The 23,607-nt window shown below is 43.7% G+C and overlaps 1 protein-coding gene across 7 annotated transcripts in view; it reads left to right on the top strand.

Annotated features, from left to right (window-relative positions):
- Nucleotides 1–23,607, top strand: part of ARL13B (ARF like GTPase 13B) — a 672,441-nt gene that overhangs the window by 80,797 nt on the left and 568,037 nt on the right. For 2 of the 7 annotated variants that reach the window (XM_085622342.1, XM_085622341.1), the window contains exon 1: nucleotides 12,657–13,220. The exons of 2 other annotated variants lie outside the window; for them this stretch is intronic. The gene's annotated coding sequence lies outside the window, so the exon portion shown is untranslated. Of the gene's footprint in view, nucleotides 1–12,649; nucleotides 13,424–23,607 lie in introns of those variants that run through there. 3 more of the 7 variants (XM_085622344.1, XM_085622343.1, XM_085622340.1) reach the window with 3 other exon arrangements.

Below are 23,607 nucleotides of genomic sequence, written 5' to 3'. Positions count from 1 at the left end.
CTATGGCCATTGAGGTTACACCATCAGTTTAATGAGTAAATATGTAGCATTAGGGAACGCTACTTTGGTATTTTCAACCTAGGACCACTGACCGCAGTTGCCAACTACTTAACATTGAAGTTCTGTATACATCATCTTTATCGGTGAGACAAGCAGACTCGGATATATACTTATAGGAACAACCCAGGAAATACATCACTTGGGAAATTCAGCAAAATAAGTATGCCAATGAGTGCAGATTATGATAATAAGACACTCCCCATTGTAACATGGCCATCATCCGCTGCACTACACCAAGTTTTGTTTACATTAAACAGAGCACTGTTTATTGGTAGAACGAACAGTAGATCAACTAAAAGAGACTTAACTCGTGAAGCGGTCAGGCAGGCTTAGAGTAGATCAATAATTATGTCTATTCTCATGGCGAGTCTAGCAGGTTATGCCCACTACAAAATGGCGCCCCGCTTTCACTACCGAGCTCTCTTACCAGCGGACTTCAGTTATATCTATATCAAACTGAGCACTGTCCCTTGGTGTTATGAGAAGTAGATTAACTATAAGAGTTTTAACTCGCAAAGCGTTCAGGCAGGCTTAGAGCAAATCAATTATGAAGTTTACTTCTATGGCGAGCCTAGCTTACATTGCCCATTACGAAATGGCGCCGCGCTTTCACTACCGAGTTCCTTCTCCAGCGTAGGACAGTCACATGGTATGCGCTATTACGCTTTTAAACGGCGCCGTGGAACGATCGTGTTGTTCCTGGGCTGAGTAAACGCCAGTTACGAACAGATGCACGGTGAGTGTTGTTAGAAAGCGGAAATCTTGGGGATTTGGACTCGAAACAGGCCTACGAGGGGTGATCTGAATCTGAAATGTAAAAAGAGGTAGTTGTGGAGATGGAGGGGCACTGGCATCTCTATAGGGGATGTATAATGTGTAGGCAATGATTACCGGAGACATGGAAGCATCATTTTAAACGGGAGGGGGACACATCCATATTACAAAATATACAAGTACAAAAACGAGAGTAAGCATGTATCTTTTATCATGTATTATACATTACAGACTCACGTTTGGAGCGAAGCAAACGGTGCCTTGAACGCGCACAGAGAGCCGCAAGGTCCTAAGGGTAAAGGTATGCCCAACGCGGGCAAAACCCTGGTAAATATATGCCATATGGGGGGTTCTATAAGACCAATAGGACATTCGCCCTATTTCTAACAGGTTACCAACCCAGTTGTGCTGTTGTGTGTGTGTATATTCTCTTTTTGTCTCCCACAGAATGGTTTTTAAACGAGAACATTGAGGTGCAGGGTGAATGGAACAGACCCCACGCCCTGAAGAAGTTACCGTGAGTGTTGTCCAATGGTAACGAAACATGTCGGCATTTTAACACATGAGCTATCACGCAGCTGAGAATAAAGTATACAAGCCAGTGTGATTCAGCTCTTTTAGATATTATTACATATCACTAAGGGGTTGAGACGTGCACATATTCTAGCACAGTTTCTTTTTCTTTCTTAAACATACACCCTAGCACCTATTTAGTTTATCACTAGTATCAGACACTATTTCTTGCTTTTGGAGTGTTGGTAGCTGATGATGAGAAATTGAGGTAGCAGGCGAGTACCATCCTGCTTAACCCTCTTTGGTGGCGCTACCGTGAGGCACCAACACTCCTCTCACTCCTTTTTTTCTTCCATTTTTCACTTCACCATATTTGGGTGGGGGAGACATAGGACTAGTATACACAGATAGCCATTCTGACACACCACGTAGACAATTTGTTTTTCGTCCTCTTTTTGTGAACTACACCGTAAATTAGCTTAGACGATAGCATCGCAAGCTACAAATGAGGGTCTAATATTCATAGCCATCAATACGGATGTATAAACTATTGGTTCACATTGTGAGCAGGTCCTTGTTGTTTATAATGTACTGAGTGGGGGATGACCTGCTTTCTGCCCCTTAGCTCCTTTATATAGATTAGGTCTTGAGAACGGCAGCTTAGCCGTGAGAGCTTTTTAAGAATTCTTTTTGCACACGAGGTACAGCACAGCACATCATAACTCGGTTGCACACCTGTTGAGAGTCTCTGTGTAGACGATAGGACACCCTACCCTCCCTCCCCTCCCGTTCTTTCTCCACCAACACCCACAGTATCACGGTGAGAGATGGACAAGTGCTGTCTAGCCTTCACTGACGAGCATATTGCATCCATATTATCAGGCCCTTCCCTCCTGCCCAATGCACCCCTTGATGGGACGACTTCAGCTAGGGAAGAATGGGAAAAATTGTCAAATACCAGAAAACGACAAATAAGAATTGCCCTCCACGGAGCGCTCATGACGGAATATCTTAGAGCAGGGGCAGCACCAGCCAGTCTCCTAGTGCGTATTGAGCCTAAGATCTTTCTAGAAGACAAGAGATTCCGGGTGGACTGGAGCTACATAGCTAACAAGTGCACCCGGGACTGGCTTGTCTTGATAATCAATACAGCTAAACGACTCAGTGATGAACTCCTAAAAGAAATCTTGGATATAGAGGAAACCCTAAAAGCGGACACCACCATCACTGACACGAAGGAACAACTAGCCAGAATCCAAAATGACCTTGGGGATTATCAGGCATACATGGTTAACCAAAAGATTAAAGGCCTCAAGCGCAACCTAGAGAGATTTAGTCATGAATGGGCTTTTCCCTATATTGAAGATCAGTATTATCAGCAACCACCACCTCCCCAATCTACGTTCCAACCTCGGGGACGGGGTGGTCGCCAACAAGGCAGGAGGACACCTAACAACTGGACGTTTGATAATACAAGCAGCGAAGATGATGAAACAAGTGCCCAAACAACAACTTCTAACGCCAGGGTTAGGTTCAATCCACAAGATAGGACCAATGAGGATCTAGGAGCCATGTTCCGGGTTTTTTTAGGTCAACAAACACTCAACACGGGAGACCAGAGGGGCAACAACTACAGAGGTCGGGGACGGGGCCGGGCTCGGCAGAACCCGAACTCAACCTGGCAGGCCTTCTCCCCCAGGATCACCCGCAGCAGAGGCAGAACACCCCTATAATCACGAAGGTTAACAACATTGTAGTCAATCTCTCCCATTACCCCCTTACAGAGGCGGAATCCGCTATACTTAACAAGGGGTTGGGATTTGTCCCTACCCCACGTCATGATGGGTTCCAACTCCGGGCAGAACTGTACGGGTTAATGAGGAAGATAAAACTTAAAAAGTACTTTGCCGGTAAAGAAAAAGAGGACGTATCCAACTTCTGTACTAATTTGCGGCGCCCTTCCCAGTTTTGCCCTCCTGGCAATACAACAGGTCCGGAGACTGTGGTATTTGAACAAAAGATCTTACAAGAGATTGGCAAAATTGAACAAAATATGCAGACTGTGGATCACAGCAATATGAGTTCTAGAGATTGGCAGGCATTGACGAGCCTACAAAACAACCAAACAATCACCATCAAGCCAGCCGATAAGGGCGGGGCGGTCGTAGTGATGGATACACTTGACTACGACACAGAGGTGGCTAGGCTTTTGGGGAACCGCTGCAACTACAGACCTTTAGCGCGGGACCCAACTAATGACTTGCAGGCGACCATTGTCCAACTGGTAACTGAGGCTAAAGAAAAGAAATGGATTACGTATAGGGAAGCCGAATTCCTGATTAATACAAAACCCAGGATGCCGGCACTCTATATCGTACCAAAAATTCACAAAAAACAACAGCCCCCGCCCGGACGACCGATAGTCTCCGGGATCCAGTCGTTACTAGAACCTCTATCCCAGTTTGCAGACTTTTTTCTCAGGGAATGCGTCATCACGCAACCCTCATATGTCCAGGACACCACGGACGTGTTGAGAATACTGGAGGATGTCTTGTATAATCCAACTAACCAATTTCTAGTCACCATTGACATAGAATCGCTGTATACCAGCATCCCTCAGGAAGCCACGCTGGTGGCAGCGGCGCGTGCCCTGAGGGACTCTGAATGGTTCTATGATTGCCCCCAAACGTTTGTCCTTCAATGCATAGAAATTGCGTTGACCCAAAATTTCTTTTCATGCAAAGATCAGATATATCTCCAAGTGTCGGGGACTTCGATGGGGGCTACATTCGCCCCTAGTCTGGCCTGCATTTATGTAGGCCAGTTCGAAGCCTACTACATCGATACCGACACTAATCTCTTCCAGAGGAACATTGTCCTCTGGAAGAGATATATAGATGATATACTCTGTATTTGGGAAGGGACCGAAACAGAACTAAATGATTTTTTGGCCTGGCTCAATGGTTTGGATGAGTGCTTAAAATTCACCTGGGAAGTGAGTAAAACCAGAGCAGTCTATTTGGATTTAGACATCCTATCTGAGGGCGACAGGTTGGTGACCACGGTTCACCATAAACCAACGGACAAAAATTCTCTTTTGCATTACAGCTCCTACCACCCGAGGGCCCTTCGGGACAACTTGCCTGTGGGACAGTTTCTTAGATACCGTAGAAACTGCTCCACCGCACAGGAGTACTCTGCACAATCTGACATCTTGGCCAGTAAACTACAGGACCGGGCGTACCCCAGGAAGGTCATAAGACAGGCTAAAAAACGAGCACTTAACACTCCACGCGCAGCCTTGTTGGAGAAAACCAAAAAAGAGAAAGGAGATTGCATCCCAGTGGTCACTACCTTTGGACCACTGTCCACAAAAATCAGGCAAATTATCCGGAGGCACTGGCATCTGCTTAGTACCACCAACATGCAGATGCCTCCTCCTCGTTTCGCTTTCAAAAGGTCTGCGAATATCCGGGACCGACTGGTCCACACCAGACCCAAAACAAGTCCACGTGAAACCAACATCCCCTCTGGGCATTACCCTTGTGGCAATTGCTCGGTTTGCGCACTTACATCACAAACCAAAAGTGTCACTCTTAAAAACAACAAGATCTGGTTTCTAAATAAATTTAGCAATTGTAACACCTCACATGTAATATACAGATTGACATGCCCCTGTGAGCTCCACTACATCGGCCTTACCACCAGAAAGGTAAAAACAAGAATACAGGAACACCTAAGCACACTCCGTGCAGGAAAATTGAGCACCAAACTGGTGCAACATTTTCAAGCGTTAAAACATACGGCGCAAGAAGTGCGCTGGGTAGTTCTTGAGAGAGTTACAGGGGATCAATACAGTATTGAATCCAGACTAAGCAATAGGGAAGCACGATGGATTTACCAAGAGGGAGTGGATCAAACGGGACTTAATGACCTTATAGAATGGGGCAAGGTGACTGCATAATTTATCATCTGAACCTATGGCCATTGAGGTTACACCATCAGTTTAATGAGTAAATATGTAGCATTAGGGAACGCTACTTTGGTATTTTCAACCTAGGACCACTGACCGCAGTTGCCAACTACTTAACATTGAAGTTCTGTATACATCATCTTTATCGGTGAGACAAGCAGACTCGGATATATACTTATAGGAACAACCCAGGAAATACATCACTTGGGAAATTCAGCAAAATAAGTATGCCAATGAGTGCAGATTATGATAATAAGACACTCCCCATTGTAACATGGCCATCATCCGCTGCACTACACCAAGTTTTGTTTACATTAAACAGAGCACTGTTTATTGGTAGAACGAACAGTAGATCAACTAAAAGAGACTTAACTCGTGAAGCGGTCAGGCAGGCTTAGAGTAGATCAATAATTATGTCTATTCTCATGGCGAGTCTAGCAGGTTATGCCCACTACAAAATGGCGCCCCGCTTTCACTACCGAGCTCTCTTACCAGCGGACTTCAGTTATATCTATATCAAACTGAGCACTGTCCCTTGGTGTTATGAGAAGTAGATTAACTATAAGAGTTTTAACTCGCAAAGCGTTCAGGCAGGCTTAGAGCAAATCAATTATGAAGTTTACTTCTATGGCGAGCCTAGCTTACATTGCCCATTACGAAATGGCGCCGCGCTTTCACTACCGAGTTCCTTCTCCAGCGTAGGACAGTCACATGGTATGCGCTATTACGCTTTTAAACGGCGCCGTGGAACGATCGTGTTGTTCCTGGGCTGAGTAAACGCCAGTTACGAACAGATGCACGGTGAGTGTTGTTAGAAAGCGGAAATCTTGGGGATTTGGACTCGAAACAGGCCTACGAGGGGTGATCTGAATCTGAAATGTAAAAAGAGGTAGTTGTGGAGATGGAGGGGCACTGGCATCTCTATAGGGGATGTATAATGTGTAGGCAATGATTACCGGAGACATGGAAGCATCATTTTAAACGGGAGGGGGACACATCCATATTACAAAATATACAAGTACAAAAACGAGAGTAAGCATGTATCTTTTATCATGTATTATACATTACAGACTCACGTTTGGAGCGAAGCAAACGGTGCCTTGAACGCGCACAGAGAGCCGCAAGGTCCTAAGGGTAAAGGTATGCCCAACGCGGGCAAAACCCTGGTAAATATATGCCATATGGGGGGTTCTATAAGACCAATAGGACATTCGCCCTATTTCTAACAGGTTACCAACCCAGTTGTGCTGTTGTGTGTGTGTATATTCTCTTTTTGTCTCCCACAGAATGGTTTTTAAACGAGAACATTGAGGTGCAGGGTGAATGGAACAGACCCCACGCCCTGAAGAAGTTACCGTGAGTGTTGTCCAATGGTAACGAAACATGTCGGCATTTTAACACATGAGCTATCACGCAGCTGAGAATAAAGTATACAAGCCAGTGTGATTCAGCTCTTTTAGATATTATTACATATCACTAAGGGGTTGAGACGTGCACATATTCTAGCACAGTTTCTTTTTCTTTCTTAAACATACACCCTAGCACCTATTTAGTTTATCACTAGTATCAGACACTATTTCTTGCTTTTGGAGTGTTGGTAGCTGATGATGAGAAATTGAGGTAGCAGGCGAGTACCATCCTGCTTAACCCTCTTTGGTGGCGCTACCGTGAGGCACCAACACTCCTCTCACTCCTTTTTTTCTTCCATTTTTCACTTCACCATATTTGGGTGGGGGAGACATAGGACTAGTATACACAGATAGCCATTCTGACACACCACGTAGACAATTTGTTTTTCGTCCTCTTTTTGTGAACTACACCGTAAATTAGCTTAGACGATAGCATCGCAAGCTACAAATGAGGGTCTAATATTCATAGCCATCAATACGGATGTATAAACTATTGGTTCACATTGTGAGCAGGTCCTTGTTGTTTATAATTCAAATTAAATGGGACAATCCTTTCCCTGGCTTAGCGCTGCAAATACACAATAACTTAAACATTTCTCAATCCCGTTATGCTTCTGTTAAGTTTCTACATAATATAATAAGCAGCTTTAAACTATAATAGAACATAATATATATATATTTAGTCTACATGTTTGCTTTGCGCAATGGCAAAGAATAAACAAGGCAAAGGTCAGCTGAGTGTATAGAGAAGGAAGTTCACAAGGTCAGGTCAAATAAGCCAATCAGCAATTACAGCGTGGGCTTGACGTGGAGTTCAATGTGAATGTTGGACATTCCTGGCATTGAAAAGGCAATGCTTGTTGACTAGCTAATGACGTTCTGCACACAGTTCAGGTAATCAGCCGAGTAATCTCCAGCCGGCAGTGTCCCAAGGGTAATTTACAAGTACGGTTTGATAAAGTAGCATGCGCTTAGTGGGGGGCCGCTGAGGTGGAGATGGGGGGGACGGGACTAAGGTAACCTCAAAGCTCAGTGACATAATAAGAAGACTATAAGTTAAAATGTGTTAATCTGGCTACAAGCAGCATCTGATTGAAGACTCAGTACTTACTGTTTCGAAATGCAGGAACGTTTACATTTATCGTCGCAGAGCCTCCCCTGCCATTCACGCAGAACACCAGTTAGTTTATATTTATGTGTGTGGGGTGGGGGAGGGGACGCACCGGTCGGCAAACGTTTTCACGAAAGAATGTGTTTATATTTTGAGCGTATATCAAGGCACACTGAAAAACAGCGACCGAGCTGTCCAGTGCGAGCTGCATGAACAGATTGCTCAAGATTCATGGGTTCATGAATAACAAGCATTGGCCGCGCGGCCGTGAAAGTGACACGGCCGCGCAGTGAAAGTGATCGCGAACGCGATCAACTGAGGAAAGACAGATGGCGGCTGCGCGTGTGCACGCTCACGTGCACGCAAGCTTTAGGCCACCAAAAGCCTGTGGCAGCACTTTGTAAACCCACCTACTAAATGTCTCGCAGAGGAGCACATGCGCTGGCTCAGGCGAGACCTAAAAAGGAGGTAGTCTATGTTCTCAAGCCCAGTGCAAACTAGCAGGGTAACCAAGGGTGCAGCTTTTTTGGATGGTAAAGGATGGTGGATCAAGAGGCAGTTGGTGAAGCTGACACAGGATCAAGCTAGGATCATAAAGCGCAGGAGAGAAGCATCAAGTGAGCAGGATCACAGGTGGACTCATTTGTTACAGGGTGAAACTGGAAACAGATCAAATTTGAAAAGTGCAGGGTACTCAGTAACTAGGCCTGTTGAGGGGGCTTTGAGTTTGAACTCGTCAAGCGCTGAGCTTGGTGGCCAGGTCAAGAGGGTTCCGCTAGATTCAAGGATTTCATAAAATATTAATTTGCTGAGGAATGGGATAGTTTTGATCTTTGTAATATTTTGTATTTCTTTGGGCGTTTTTCTTTGTTTGTTTTATGATAAGGAGGGAGGTGATGTAGTGGTCTGTATTATGTACAAAGAATGTTATGGTGCAACAATGATTGCTCGCGCATGGAATGGTGCGTGGTGGTGCTGAGTTCGATGTACAAAGACAGTTGCAGATCGAACTTCAGACCATCAACATGCTTCAGGCTGTGGGTGAAGTCGACATGGAATAAAGTACTCCTTTAACTTAAACAACGATTCTGGAGTGATATATCTGTACTTACCACAATAAGCAAACTGAACCCTTGGCAGCTATGATACAAATTCTAAACATTTTCAACAAAAACCCTGTGGAAAACCTAGCTGTGAAGTCAGCTTAAAACTATAAACAGTTCTGCAAAAGATTGTGGAGGATCAGTACCAATCTACCGAAATTTCCACTACGCAAGAGATTGGAGTAGCACCAAATAGCACCCGCTATGTTCACAGTGCTTCGGAAAGGATCACATTCACCACAGTGGTGCCTTCAAAATACTGAGATAAGGAAATATAAATTATACGTGTGCAATAAATATGAAATCGCATTGGTTCCCGGAAGAGCAGAAAAAACCTCTCAATATCAACACAATTGTTGTACTGGTGCTGTTGTATAATAAAGTTTATTGTTAAGGTTGTACGCACTTCACAAGCCTTCCACCCCCTGTGGCATTGTGACGTCACATAGAACCTTGATATTATATATAGTTCATGTCATGGAACGTTGAATCATTCTTCTACTAATTGCTTCCCTGGTCTTCCGTGCTTACTGCTGGCTGCTTATGGGCCTCTGTAACTTGATAAATATTAAGTTTACATTTCTGCTTATCATCTATCTTCTTTTGCTGACACTTCAATTTGGCGACAAGGGTTTAAAGAAACAGTATTATGGAGGAACGAAAATGATGGTAAAGAGGCACCTGACAGCTAAGGAATCATTTTGTGTTTGAAATTTTACAAGTCTACAGAAGAATTCCAAGAGGCAAGTTACTACGGTTTTTTGTTATTTAGAAAATTGTGCTTTGACAATAACTGGCGAACGCGTTCAGTTTCTTTTATTGTAGCTTACCATTGGAGTTGGCGGTTGGAGAGTTAGTTAATGGTTGCTTCTCTTCTTTTGCTGCAACAGTCAATGCGCTTCATTTCGTCATCGTAGGACTCTCACACGCTCTGCACGTAACGTAACGTATGTGACTCCATTTTTAAGTCAGGCATCTTCAAAGTAAGTTGCATTGGACTTCGTTTGTCAGTTTCTTTGAAGTGACGCATGTCAGTGAAAACCGGTCAGCCTCAAGGTATTAATATATAATATACAATTCAATTAAACGTATTTTGGGTGCACTTCTTGACATTTATTGTTAAAGAAGCTTATTTAGAAGACAGTTTCATTTATTTACTTTACAAGTTCAAGAAAAATGTTACTACTTCGCTTCAAGTAAAGTAAAGGAAAGTTGGTTCAACATAAATTGAGACATTTATGACTGCCTTTTACTTTTGAGTAATTTATTGGTCATCAAAATTGATTTACAAATTAAAAAAGAAGACTGTGTTTCAAAAGATAATATGTCTCAAAATTCCAATATAAGTGCGCCAACAGCATTTCTTACTGATCCTGGCAAACCTTCCATGAAATGGAAAAACTGGCTGCGTGCGTTTGAAAATTATCTTGTAGCCATTGATGGTAAGAAATATGAACCTGATAGAAAGAAGACAATTTTGTTTGGTTTGCTTGGAGCTGCTGGACAAGACATTTTTGACAGCTTTCCTGAATATGAAGGTCCTCCAGGACAATTTATACCATTGGATGAATATCAAGAAGCAATTAAAAGGCTTATAAATCAATTTGATGAAGAGCCTAATATTATGATTGAGAGACATCGTTTTGCAATGAGAAAACAATTGGAGTCTGAGACTATTGAAGAATATATTGCTTGTTTGAGAGTTTTAGCTATGAAATGCGAATTCAATGATATGGTTGATATATATATTCATGACCAGTTCATGTTTCATTGTTATGAAAAAAAAATACACGAAAGACTATTAGCATGTAGAAATCCCTCATTACAAGAGGTAATAGATTTAGCAACTTTGGCCTGTGTGTGGGCTATCGAGAAACTTAAAATGTATCTCTGGGGAAAACATTTTGATCTTATTACTGATCACAAACCCCTCACATATATGATGGATGGTTGAGGTAGAGGGAATGGTAAGGCTTCTGCCAGGTTGGTAAGACTACTCGCAAAATTGCAGGAATTCAATTACAATAAAACATATCTCAGGCAAAGATAACATAAGAGCTGATTGTTTGTCAAGATTACCAATTGTAGAATCTGATGAAACTTATGAGGAAGACGCCGAGTGTGTAGTAACCTCTGTTGATGTTCTCAATGATACTGAACAACTGTGTAACAAGAGAGAGTGACTGGATTTATGTAGCAAAGATCAAATCATTGTGGAAGTAAAAAAAATTGTCACTGGAAGTTGGCCACCCATAAGGAACCTCTCATCAGAGCTTAAAACTTATTTTCAAGTTTCTGATGAACTGAGTATAATCAATGGGTTTTTATTCTGTGGTAATCTTTTGATTCCTCCTTCCAAATTGAGAAAAAGTTTTATTATTATCGCTCACAGAAGTCACCCAGGATCTACTTTAACAAAGAAAATGTTAAAGATGTACTATTGGTGGCCTGGATTAGATGCAGATGTTAATCTTTTGTCAACAATTGTGATGTTTGCTTGAAATCAGACAAACATTGGAAACTTAGAGTAAATGAAATGCAGCTTGTTTCTATTCCTACTGTTCCATGGTACAAAATTGCCATAGATTTTGCAGGTCCCTTCAATATTTTAGAACATGACTGTAGATATATAATAGTTTTAACAGATTATTGCAGTAAAGGGATTTATTTTGAATTTGTAGCAGTAATTGACACTGATTCAGTGATTGCATTTTTAAAAAGATGTTTTGCCATTGAAGGACTTCCACGTGTCATGGTCTCTGATAATGGAAAGCAACTCACCTCAGAAAAAGTGGTCTAATTTTTAAAAGAAAATTGCATTGAACAAGAGAAAACACCTTGATACTCACCCAAATCCAATGGACAGGTTGAAATAATCAACAGCGTCATAAAAGAAGATGTCCAGCTAGCTATTGCTGCAAGATTCTCTGTTAAGGAGTTCATACAAGAGAAAGTGAACAGTTACAACAACACCGGATACTATTCTTACTCCAAAGTTTAGTTGTTTTGAGGAAAGAAATCCTAGTGTTGTTGAGATTGACAATGACAAACTTAGGGTTTAAGAGAGAATACAAGAAATCCAACTTAGGTCTAAAAATTACCATGACAAAATTCATCGAACAACTGTCAAAGAGATAGAAAAGGGAGACTGGGTCATCGCTAAAAAACCCTACAAAGTACAAAAGGGAGAATCTAATGCATCTCCACATAATCTAGATGGTATACCTTGTGATGTAATCACAACTGATGGAACATTGTTATCCCAGTTGCACTTTAAGGAGAAATGAATACGAACAAAATGAGAATATGAATGCAGATAGTTCCAGTGTTACCATTCAACCTAATTCAACCAGTTCCTCTGACAATGATGTATCTTCTTGCAATTTCTTTGAGGGTGGTTGAACTAGTTCTGGAAGATTTTCCAGTTTTCCTAACAAGTACAAAGATTTCGTGACATATTAATCTTATTGTATACAAAAAAGAGAGATGTTGTACTGGTTCTGTTGTATAATAAAGTTTATTGTTAAGGTTGTATGCACTTCACACACCTTCCACCTCCTGTGGCATTGTGACCTCACATAGAACCTTGATATTGTATATAGTTCACGTCATGGAATGTTGGCTCATTCTTCTACTAATTGCTTCCCCGGTCTGCCGTGCTTACTGCTGGCTGCATATGGGCCTCTGTAACTTAATAAATATTAAGTTTACATTTCTGCTTGTCATCTATCTTCTTTTGCTGACACTTCAACAATACGAAAAGAACAGAAAAGCCATCAAGTTCCGAAGAAAACGCATCTCTGCGATCGTTTACTTCTGTCTGTTCCTGTATAAGGGAGGAGTTTATTTCCCACAAAAGACCCACGGACAATTGATAAAGGAAAATCACGCGAAGCCAACTGCTTTAAACTGCACTGGAGTAGTATGGAGCGACCGAAACTACTAAACGGTGACCCATGAGAATCGCAGGCGAGTAGTACACTGTGGTTTGTGGGATACAGACTTTACGGCAGATCCGTCGTGCGTCCGGCTGCCGAAAGCCACACGGTGCATACCTACGTCACGAGCGTGAAGGCTCGCATTTAGTTCTCCATCCATCCCTCTGAAGCAGCTCCTGAGTCTGATTCTTCGCCCCACCCTACGCGCCGCCTCCGAAGACCGTCCGGAGTGTATGCAGGGCCCGGTCCGGCCTCCGCGCCTGCGACTGGGTGGCCCTCCCGCTCAGGCTTTTGAGCCACCATGGCCTGCGGCTTCCTCGGTCGTCCACTATGAAAGAGGTAAGGAGACGCCGACCTGTCCAGAAGGCTACGCGGGACGAGGTGCTCAGCTTCCAACAGAGCTCTGGGAGGGCGGTTCTTGCTCCTTATTTAATTAAGCCTTTCCAAGACAACAGGATGCGCTGCGGTGTCAACTGCCAGGCTTCTATTACAGCACACTGAAATGCATAGGAAGCAAAAGGACATTTGCGCCTCTATTTTGGGTACGAGTTTTGATTTATAAATGTGCTCTTGTGCTTTACTCATTAACACGTTTCTTGAAAGTCCAGTTTCGCTGAATACTTATAATGTATTGTTCTAGTTAGCACGGTGATTTGCTTGCGCTGAACACGCCTGTGTGATAACAAGCCCCCTGCTGTGTCCTCACATTATGCTGCAACGGACTGTGTGGTGGGAGTTTGAACAGTTATTTAACTTTAAAGTAGAGCGAAATTACGTGTTCTGGGGTTCAGTGAAGACAGTTATTCAGTAGTGTCTTCGGCAGCGTGGGTATGGTGCTCTCTCATGCAACTGACCGTGGGCCAGCCAGTGACTTGTCTTGGTGGATGCGCTGTTTCCACCTGTAGCTACGCGTTGTCTACCTCCAAGTCTTTTCTCCTAGGGTCATCTGGACTAAGAGTGGCTGGCATTGTGCAAACTAACCTTCTCCCCATGACCCCTTCGCTTTTTAACAGCATGTTACTTAAAAAAAATAAACACCCCAAGCTGTATGCAGTAATGCTTCCATCACTTACTGTTAATTGCATTACTCGGAGTTCTTCTCTCGCTTGGCTTCCTTACATGTTGTGGCCTCCCTTCGACATTCCTTTTCCCAGCATAAAAGCTACACCACCCCTCTTCTGTATTGGCAACTAGAGTTTGGTGGAATTTGTGTAGTTGCACTACGCAAATCTCTGCGAAAAAATCCTCGCGAGCACGCAGAGTTCCGTGAACATGCGGAATTGGTTGTTCCGTTCGCGAGGCTTTTTTCCTGTTGGCGAACGCTGTTTGTGTGCTTGGGGGGGGGGGGAAATATCTTGCGAACACGCATTTTGAAAGCATGACCAAGCCAAAAAAGCAGCGTATCGCGCAATTTTTGCCAATTCTGCGTTCTCTGCGGAACGCGAAATTACCCAAGTTCCGCAAGTGGAACGGAATTTACCGCTCAGGCCTATTGGCAATAAGCTCCACTAAACCCAGTAGGCCTGGACATACAGGGCGGGAGGGAGGGAAGTTGATAGGACTTGAAGTAATGTAAACCGGTAAATAATTGAAGTATTACCCCCCTCGTCCTTTTTGCTTATCTACCTTACATGTTGAGATGTATCCAAGCTAAAGAAAGCAAGGACAACTGAATAAATTCAGAAAACTGCCTTAATTTTGTGAAGAAAACCATGGTTACTTAACTGCAGACAAAAACTTTAGACCCCAAAAGATCCACCCCTGCAGGACCCTGAATGACTGTAGTGCTTGATAAATGTAGACTGGATCGCTCAAGTGGCTGCCCTACGAACGTCAGCCAAGGAAGCCCCTTGACACTTGGCCATAGAAGTCGACCTACCCCAAATGGTGATGGGATGAAAAACTGAGAATAAGCCAAGGCAATCGGAGTATGAATCCATCTGCTCAAGCTTTCTCATTTCCAGGTTATTATCGGAGATGAGCACACGCCTTTTTGGTGTGCTAAACAATTGGTCTAACCTTCCTCGGACATGACTTTGCCAACTTTGCGGTAGGTGCTTGCTCATAATTTTGTTGCTGTTTTGAGAACTCTTTGCTGCATTAATATAAAAGTTTGTGGTTTACTCTGTGCTTGTTCCACATTATGGCTACTTCTCAACAAGTTGTTCAACTTGCACCATTTTTGCCATTGCCTGGGAAACCAAAGCTACTGTGTAAAATTTGGTTTCGCTCATTTGAAAACTTTGTGGTGGCAACTGATTCAGAAATACTTTCACTGAAGAGAAAATTAGCACTATGTTTCAGTTATGAAGGCAGCAAATATTCAACAATTTACCTTCTTTGATCCTCCCTCTGGTGATGATGATTACTAGAATGTGTATATTGAAGCCATACAAAGGTTAAATAAATTCTTGGAACAACCCAGCGTCCTGTTGGAGTGTTTCTAATTTTATTAAATGGAAGTAGATGAAACTGTAGGAGAGTACATGTTGGCTCTTAGAAACTGGGCATCTAACTGCAGTTTTGGAACAGCACTGGATACATATATCTCAGATAAATTTGTATATAGTTGCTTGTCTAAGAAAATACAAAAGCGGATCCTGAGTTATAGGGACCCTTCCCGAAGTAATAGATGTGGCAAAGGGAGTTGAACAGGCTATTTGTTTCATCAAAATATATTGCTAAGGAGTCTCCCAGTTACTCTACATGTAGTTTGGTACATGATGCAGAGTCTGTTAACGTGGGTTCCTTTAGAAACTGGGTGAACAGTTGTTTCAAAGAGGTCTGGTACAGTATGCTTCAGGTGAGGTTCTCGCTCACGTCTGAGTAATAACCCCAATTGTCTAGCTCTTGGAAAGAAATGTCAAGTGTTGCAAGTATGGTCATTTCCAATCCGTATGCAGAGTGTAGTCCAAGTGAGCCATGTTCATGCAAATTATGTTCAAGGTAAGGATGAATATGCGCACAGTGAATGTTTGCAGGACGATTTTCAAAAATTGCTGCTAACCATTGATGCAGGTCTGGCTACACCAGGCTAAATGCTTGTTTTGTCAAGTTGTGCTGGGGATATGACTATTCGGACTACGGTGCTCCTGTCACCATTATTTCTGATCAACTTTCACACAAGCATTGGTTCTCTAAGGTGCAACTACAACAAACTTATATTATTCCTAAAGCTTATGGAGATAACATTGATATGTTGGGCTATTTTGTAGAGAATGTGTCTCGTTTGGTTAGACATGTTAAAACAAATGGCTGTGTAGCAATAAAGGGGAAAACATTGTAGGGTGACAGGATCTTGCTTAAATGGGTTTGAAATATGTTCCTGGTTCAGAGAATCCTGTTCAAGTAAATTATTAACAAGTTGCCCTAGTAACATATTTGGGAGATGGTGAGGAAGACTCACAAAAACATTTAGGGATTTTTCCTCGAGGTTTTGAGTCTAAGATTGGTAGAATTGCCAAGTTTGAACATGTTATAAAGCTCAAACAGAATGCTATTCCAATTGCTCATAAAGTTGGGCCAGTTCCCCTTAGCATAAGGGATGATCTCAAGCATTTATTGGACAAGTTAGTTGTTGAAGCTGTGATTACCTCCACAGATACCTCAGAATGGGTCAGTCCCATTGTGGTAGTGCGCAAGAAATGTGAATATATTCATTTATGTGCTGACTTGCGCACGCTTAATAAAAATATCATAGTTGACTGTCGCCCATTCCCGAAGTTTCAGGATTTGCTTGCTAACATTGGAGGTTCTAAAGTGTTCAGCCTTTTGGACTTAGGGTCTGCATATCATCAGATTCGGCTCACCCCAGAATCAAGTGATCTCAGCACATTTGTAACCCCGTTTGAGACATATACATTTCTTATATTACCTTTCGGTCTGGCCTCATCTGCCATAAATTTCTGAAAACTGGATCAATTCTGGGAGGGATTGATGTTGTGCAGGCCTATAAGAACGATGTTGTGATTATTTTTTTTTTTTTTTATTTTTTTCTTCTTGGACCGCATCAGACCATATGACAATTTTACCAAAGGTTTTAAACGTCTTTACATTTGTTGGGATCACTCTGGGACATGACAAGTGCAAACTTTTAACTGACAGTCTGGATTATTTGGGTTACACTAACTTCCTTGGGGATTACATCTACGTTTTCCCTTACTCAAGCTATTTCGTAAGTCCCACCTCCTAAAGATAAGGACACATTAAGATCATCCCTGGGAATGACTGAGTATTATTCCAGGTTGTGCCTGGATATGCTCAGATTGTTCAGCCTTTACACTCTTTGCTTAAGGAGGGTGTCCCTTTTAGTTGGGGGGGGGGAGATATCACTTCCAATGAGGGATAATTTAGTTCTCAATGCATCTGTTGTTTGTTATATGTTGCTGGCCAACAATGGATTCTGACTGTTGATGCTACTCAGTGCGCCCTAAGTGCCGTGCTGTCAATGGATTTCAGGTGCTGAACATACCGTTGGTTTTGCATCCAGAAGCATGAAACAAGCAGAGTCTCACTATAGTACAATTGAAAGGGAGGCTCTTGCCTGTTCTTGGACTGTAGAAAAATGAAACATTTTTGTGGGGAACACAATTCAAGATATTTACCGATCATAAATGTTATTACATCTCTGAAATGGCAATGGAACAGGCAAGGCCTCTGCAAGATTGGTGAGACTTTTGTCTCTATTACAAGAATTCAATTTTTTTTTCAGGTATATTATTGGAGGACAAAATGTCAGGGCAGACTGCCCATCCAGATTGCCCCTGCAAAACACAATGCTAGATGCAGAATGATGTAGAATGTTGTTGCTAATATTGATGACATGGTAGAGTCTCTTGGGGTGGTACATTACAAGGATTGGTTGGATGCATCTAAAGAAGATGAAGTTTTACGGACTGCAATGGGCTTGGCAAGAAAAGGTTGGCCCAAGGAGTGATCACTTTCATTTCCTCTGAAACGACTGCACACATTTCTAATGAACTGTCAATAGCTAAAGGGATACTTATGCGTGCTGATCATTGTACTCCTCCACGGTCTCTGCACATAAAACTCATTGAGTCCGCGCACGAAGGACATTTAGGGGTTGGTGGTAAATGGAGAATAATAAAAACTGCGTTTATGGTGGCCTTCAATGGATAGTAATCTGTTGCAGTGAATCAATAAATGTCAAACCTGTCTGATGAGCACTGGAGAACCACTCGCCCCCCCTTTGCATGTGGTGCTTATACCTGATGAGGCTTGGAGCAAACTTGCATTAGATGTTGCTGGTCTGTTTGATCTTCTGCCTTCTGACAAAAATTATCATGGTCTTGGTGGACTATTAGTCAAAATAGGTTGAATTAGAGTGTGTCTGCTCCCCAACACTCTGTCAGTTTATTACATTTTTAAACAGGGTCTTCAACTCTGAGGGCAGTCCCAAAGAATTGGTAACTGACAACAGGTCTCCTTTCGTTTCAGCTCAAATGAAGAATTTTCTGCTATTTCATCATGTCAAACGTCTTAGGGTCTCTCTTTATTCACCTTCTTCCAATGGACTTGTGGAACGAATGAACAGGTTTATGAAAGAGGGGATACAAACAGCCCTGGCAAGTAATGTGCCTATAGAAAACATCTTGCGCAGAAAACTCTAGTCTTATTAAATTAATCGACATACAACTACTGGCATCTCTCCTTTCCATCTGTTGAGTAAAGAGGAATCCAGAGATTTGTATCTTTATTAAATTGTTTTCACTTCATAAAAGGGGACAAGATGTTATCTTGGTACATTACTGTGATAATCATTTCTTTGTTGCGTACCGTTCCATGTGTCCTGTATTTGTGATGCTTTGATTCTCACAGTTGTGCATGCAATAAACATGTTGTTCTTTGATTCATGGCCCATGACTGTGTGCACATCGGCTGTGTTCCAAAAGTGACTTCTTGGCAGTTAAAGACAGAAAGGCACTGAACATGGACGCACTCCTGTGGGTTCCTGTTTTATGTAACTAAACACAGAAGAAAAGGAACTTATTTGCCTCAAGCCTATTTATTTGTGAATACCCTCACTTTACACAGACATGGGCACAACCTCCTGCTTCACACACCATTTCCCAAAGGAAACCCAGTGCTGAGCATAGGAAGCCCTAGTGCAAGGTCTCCTGGCAGTCTGAATAGAAAAGGAAATGGCAGCAGAGAAGCTTTGATCCATCAATCCTGCCCACTCAGTCTCCAAACCGTAAACTTGAGACGAATCGGAGACTCTTCCTTAAGGAGCGTGAAGATTAGAGGAGATGGACTTGTGGTCAGCACCCACTCCCTGCCCCTCCTCATCCTCCCTAGAAGAGTAAACCAAGAAGAGCTTCCCCATGCCCGACCAAGCAGGACTACCTTGAGCCCCTTCCCTCCTCACCCTGATCAGTAACTTCTGGATCAAAGGGAAAGGAGGGAAATCAAACAGAAGGTCCCGAGACCAGGGATAGGATATCTATCCTCCAAGTTTAAGCCTCTCTCACCATGGAGCAAAACCGGAGAAGCAGATCAATGCGGGAAGACTTAAACAGATCCACCAATGCCACCACCGGACACACCCATCACTGACAAATCAGACTGAACAATCTTGGAGAGGGACAAAAGTTGTGAGAGGGGGAATCACCCTGCTCAACACATCCGCTCGGGAGTTCAGAAGACCCTGAATATAACCTGCCATCAGAGACAGGAGATGAGTCTGCCTCTATGAGAAAATACGATTCGAAATGAGGGATAGGGACAAGTCCTTTGTCCCTCCCTGCCAGTTGATGTAGGACTTTGCCATTGTATTGTCTCTCCTGATCAGTACCGTCTTGTGCAGAATCCATGGGGAGAAGGCTTGGAGGGATAAACAAATGGCTTGGAGTTTCTTCAAGTTTGCCTTTATGACACTTTGAGAGACTAACCACAGACCCTGTACCTGATGTGAAGCTATCCAAGCACCCCATCCCTTCTTGCTTGCATCAGTAGTAATTATGACTGAAAGGAGAGGACATAAGGGCGCCCCCATCAGAAGATTTAATGGATGCAACCACCAAGCCACTTCCTGCCTCATGACCTTTGACACAGAAAGATGGCGAGACATATCCTGTGAGGTGAGATCCCAGGACTGAAGCAGACCGCAAATGAGGATGTTCAGATGGAAGCGAGCCCAGGGAACCAAAAAGACGATGTCTGCCAAATCCCCCTGTGCTCGCATCCAGTCCAACATCCGTGAAAGGGGAGCCATCCGAAGGCCTCGTATATGGGGTTGAATATTTTTGCATCCTGTAGGCTGAAGCATGACCACACCCAGGCCTATGTGACATCTGGCTCTGATGAAAACAATCCTCTACTGGAAGCAACTGTAAAATTTCTGGGTGTTGATAAGAAATCTGTGAGATGTCGACACCTGGACTACTCGATTTACATGGTCTGTTGCTTGACTGGCTGAATAGACAGACACCAAACAATCGTCCAGATATGACTGATTCAAATTCCTTGATGATGTAGCCAGAACCTTTATGAAAACCAGTGAGGCAGATTTCAACCCAAATTGAAGCGCACAGAATTGACAGTGGGAGCCCTACCTCGAAATGGAAAAACTACTGATGTGTGTGTGTGTGATGAATATGCACGTGCACTTCAGCAGAAACCAGTGGAATGAGTATGGCAAATCGCAATGCGCAAATGCAGTCCTGATCCATTGGTTGACTCTTTTCAAATTGAAGACTTGGGCAACTCACCTAAAACAGAATAGAATACACCCCCTGGCTCTGCTTTTCCTGGAGAACAGGGAAAATTGCCGCCTTCAACAGCAACACTGTAATCCTGTCCCATAAGCCTTTCCTCTGGGCTGGAATTCTGGGGACAGGAGTAGAGATGCATCCCGAGTCTGGAGGCAGAGAGTTGAACTCTATGAAGTATCTGTTCTGAATGATGCTCAGATCCCAACGATCTGTGATAGATGTTTTCCACTGAGGGAAAAAAGTCGTGGAGCCTTCCTCCCACCACATACAAGGCTGGAGATTCGGAATAGTCAGGATTGCCATGTTGAGGGTCCTGCATTATTGGGCCCTTCCTGAGACCTCCCTGGTTTACGGGGCTGGTATTTGTGACTGTTTGAAGAGTACAACTTGTACTCTCTTAAGACCATCTTTAGATTCCCTATACCAGGATTTGAAGGTCCTCCCAGAAGAGGACTTGTATGGCCAGGAATATTTCTTGTTTTTAAAAGATTTTTTTTCATCATGTCATCTAGCTGGTCACTCAAGAGCTTCTTGCCCTTGAATGGAAGCTTCATCGGGGACTCTTTCTGCGATCCAATCGCTGAGCCATAGATGTTGACGAGCCATCACCACTGTCCTAGAAGCAACAGGTGGAGCTTTTATGGTATCAGCGGAAAGATCCTTTAAGAAATTTGACTGCTGTTCCCTCTGTACTAAAATCTTTATTTTCTTTTAACGTGTTTTCATTCAGTAATCGCTCAGTATAAAATTCTACAGAATGGCACATACAAGAGCGGCACAAAAGACGCCTGGTTATAACCCTATGCAGCCAGCAATGTACAAGAGGCATACATTATAGTAATCCAGTATTGCAGGCCATGGCTCTGTACAATCCTGGGGGAAAATCCCAACCATGTCAATTAAAATGACAGCTGGCAAATCGCAGGTGCATGGTAGTGCGCGAATATGATTCCAGAGCAGGATAGGAAACAAACCATGTACAAATTAAAAAAATAACTCCGCCCCCAAGCAATTATCAATAGTTAACAGCAGTGGCAGCAGCAGACCAGCCAGTGTTCTTCCTTCCCAGGTGTTTGTATGTAAGGGGAGAGGAGTGGAATCGGGGATACAAGGAATTTCTATGTTGGCTAGACATCCCCCACATGGTGGACTGGCCTGGGAGGCAGGATTTAGATGACAAAGGAGATTTGGAGCCCAACCTGTCAAACCATCTTACCTCCACTGACATACAGCTGTTGTAAAAACTGCAGAGAGAGACCCATTCCCAATCAGTTTCTGCGGATGTGTATACGATTTATACGCGCTCACTCACTCCTCCCCATTCACACAACCACACAGACTCAGCTGCACACCGTTAAGGGACCCGGGGCATCTGCCCTTGTAGTCCCCAGGGACACAGCTGACTTCATGACCTGAGAATGCCCGGAGGGTGCAGCTTGCTGCGACTCCTCAGCCAACAGCCCTTCCAACATACCACCCCGTACCTGCAGGTCCCGCTCTGCATTCTCATCTGTACAAAACAATTTTAGCCATCTCTCCTTTGCCACACCCCACTCGTGCAAGTCTGCCCGCCATCTGACGGTGGGGGCTGGGACATGCCCAATGTACTTCAATGCGACGCTTGGCCAGCACCAGTCGCAGCAGTGCAAACTTTTGTTGCATTTGTGTCTGTTTTTAGAGTTGACAGCATGCAGTGTTTGACTGAGGGCGTGATCTAGACTCTGGTGACCTCCCGTAGTTCGTGTAATATCCCGTCCCAATAAATCCACAGCCTTGCGCAGCCCCAAGTCACATGAAGAAACATTTGCGGCTTCATTCCTCACCGATGGCATGCTGGGGAGTGCACCACAGTAAATCTATACAGTCGCTGAGGCGTCCGATGGGTATGTTGCAAGTAGTGTAACTGTGTGAGTTTGAAGCGGATGTTGCTGGCAGCCTCGCGTACCTGTGCAAACACCCGTCGTCTTTTGACCATCTGTCACTAGTCCTTCGACCATCTGTCACTAGTCCTTCGTCATGTCCACCCTACGGCCAGCTTTCAGGGCCTTGTAAATGAGTGACAACATTCCTCTGGTGGTGGCTGGGTTCAGCAGAAACTGTAGTGTCTGCGATTCCTCCGGCTCCGCCAGGAAGGTAGCCCATATCTCGCGGGCCATCCGGGATACATATATACACACACAATAGAAATTGACCGGGTCATAGCTGATGGCAGTCCCGGGCCTCTTCCATTGTGAAGAAGGTGCAGTTTAGGTAAAGGTCTCCAGCTGTGGAGCACCCTCCCCCAGCGTACCATTGCATGAGATCCATCACTGTTTGTATCTGTAGAAAACAAGGTGACCACCTAAGGGGCAACAGTCTAGCATATGAGCCCTGCGAAACACCAGGGTGACCACCTGTTCTTATACCTCTGTAACAAGATGAAGTATAAAGGGCAGTCATCTGGGACCCCTGAACCCTTCATCAGACATCCCAGAAAATCCTCCATCTCGCCCCACTCCACTAGTAAGTCCTTCTCACCATTCGAGCCCTCTGAGAAGCACTGCGCAGCATATTGTAGTACAGTCGTAAGTCCAGAAGACCCAGGCCCATCCAACTTGAGCACCTCCAACTTCACCCAGCTCCACCCGCCGGCCCACACTAGGGATAGCAGAAGGCTATTCAGTCTAGCAAGTGGCCCGCGGTATAGGGCAGAGTGATCTGTACCAAAATCGCTGATACATCCACTCCTTGCATCATTTCTACCAGATAGTCAAATATTTTCATCAAAAATTGTGAACTTAAAGCAGCATTGGGAGGCTGCCCGTAGTACCAAATTCGCAACCCCCAAAACAGCGTTTGAGGTCGGCACCCACCTTCTTGTCTGTAGTGTCCGATGGTGAACACTCCTCAGGGTTCAAGGATGATCTACTCAGTAAGTGAGCTAAAATAGAGTCCACTTTAATGGCCTTGGGCAGTACAACTTCTGCCTCCTCCAACTGATGAGGTTTCAGCAG

Source organism: Triturus cristatus, chromosome 8 (genome assembly GCF_964204655.1).
Source record: "Triturus cristatus chromosome 8, aTriCri1.1, whole genome shotgun sequence".
In the NCBI taxonomy this organism is placed as follows: domain Eukaryota; kingdom Metazoa; phylum Chordata; class Amphibia; order Caudata; family Salamandridae; genus Triturus; species Triturus cristatus.
This window is presented reverse-complemented; position numbering and strand designations above follow the sequence as displayed.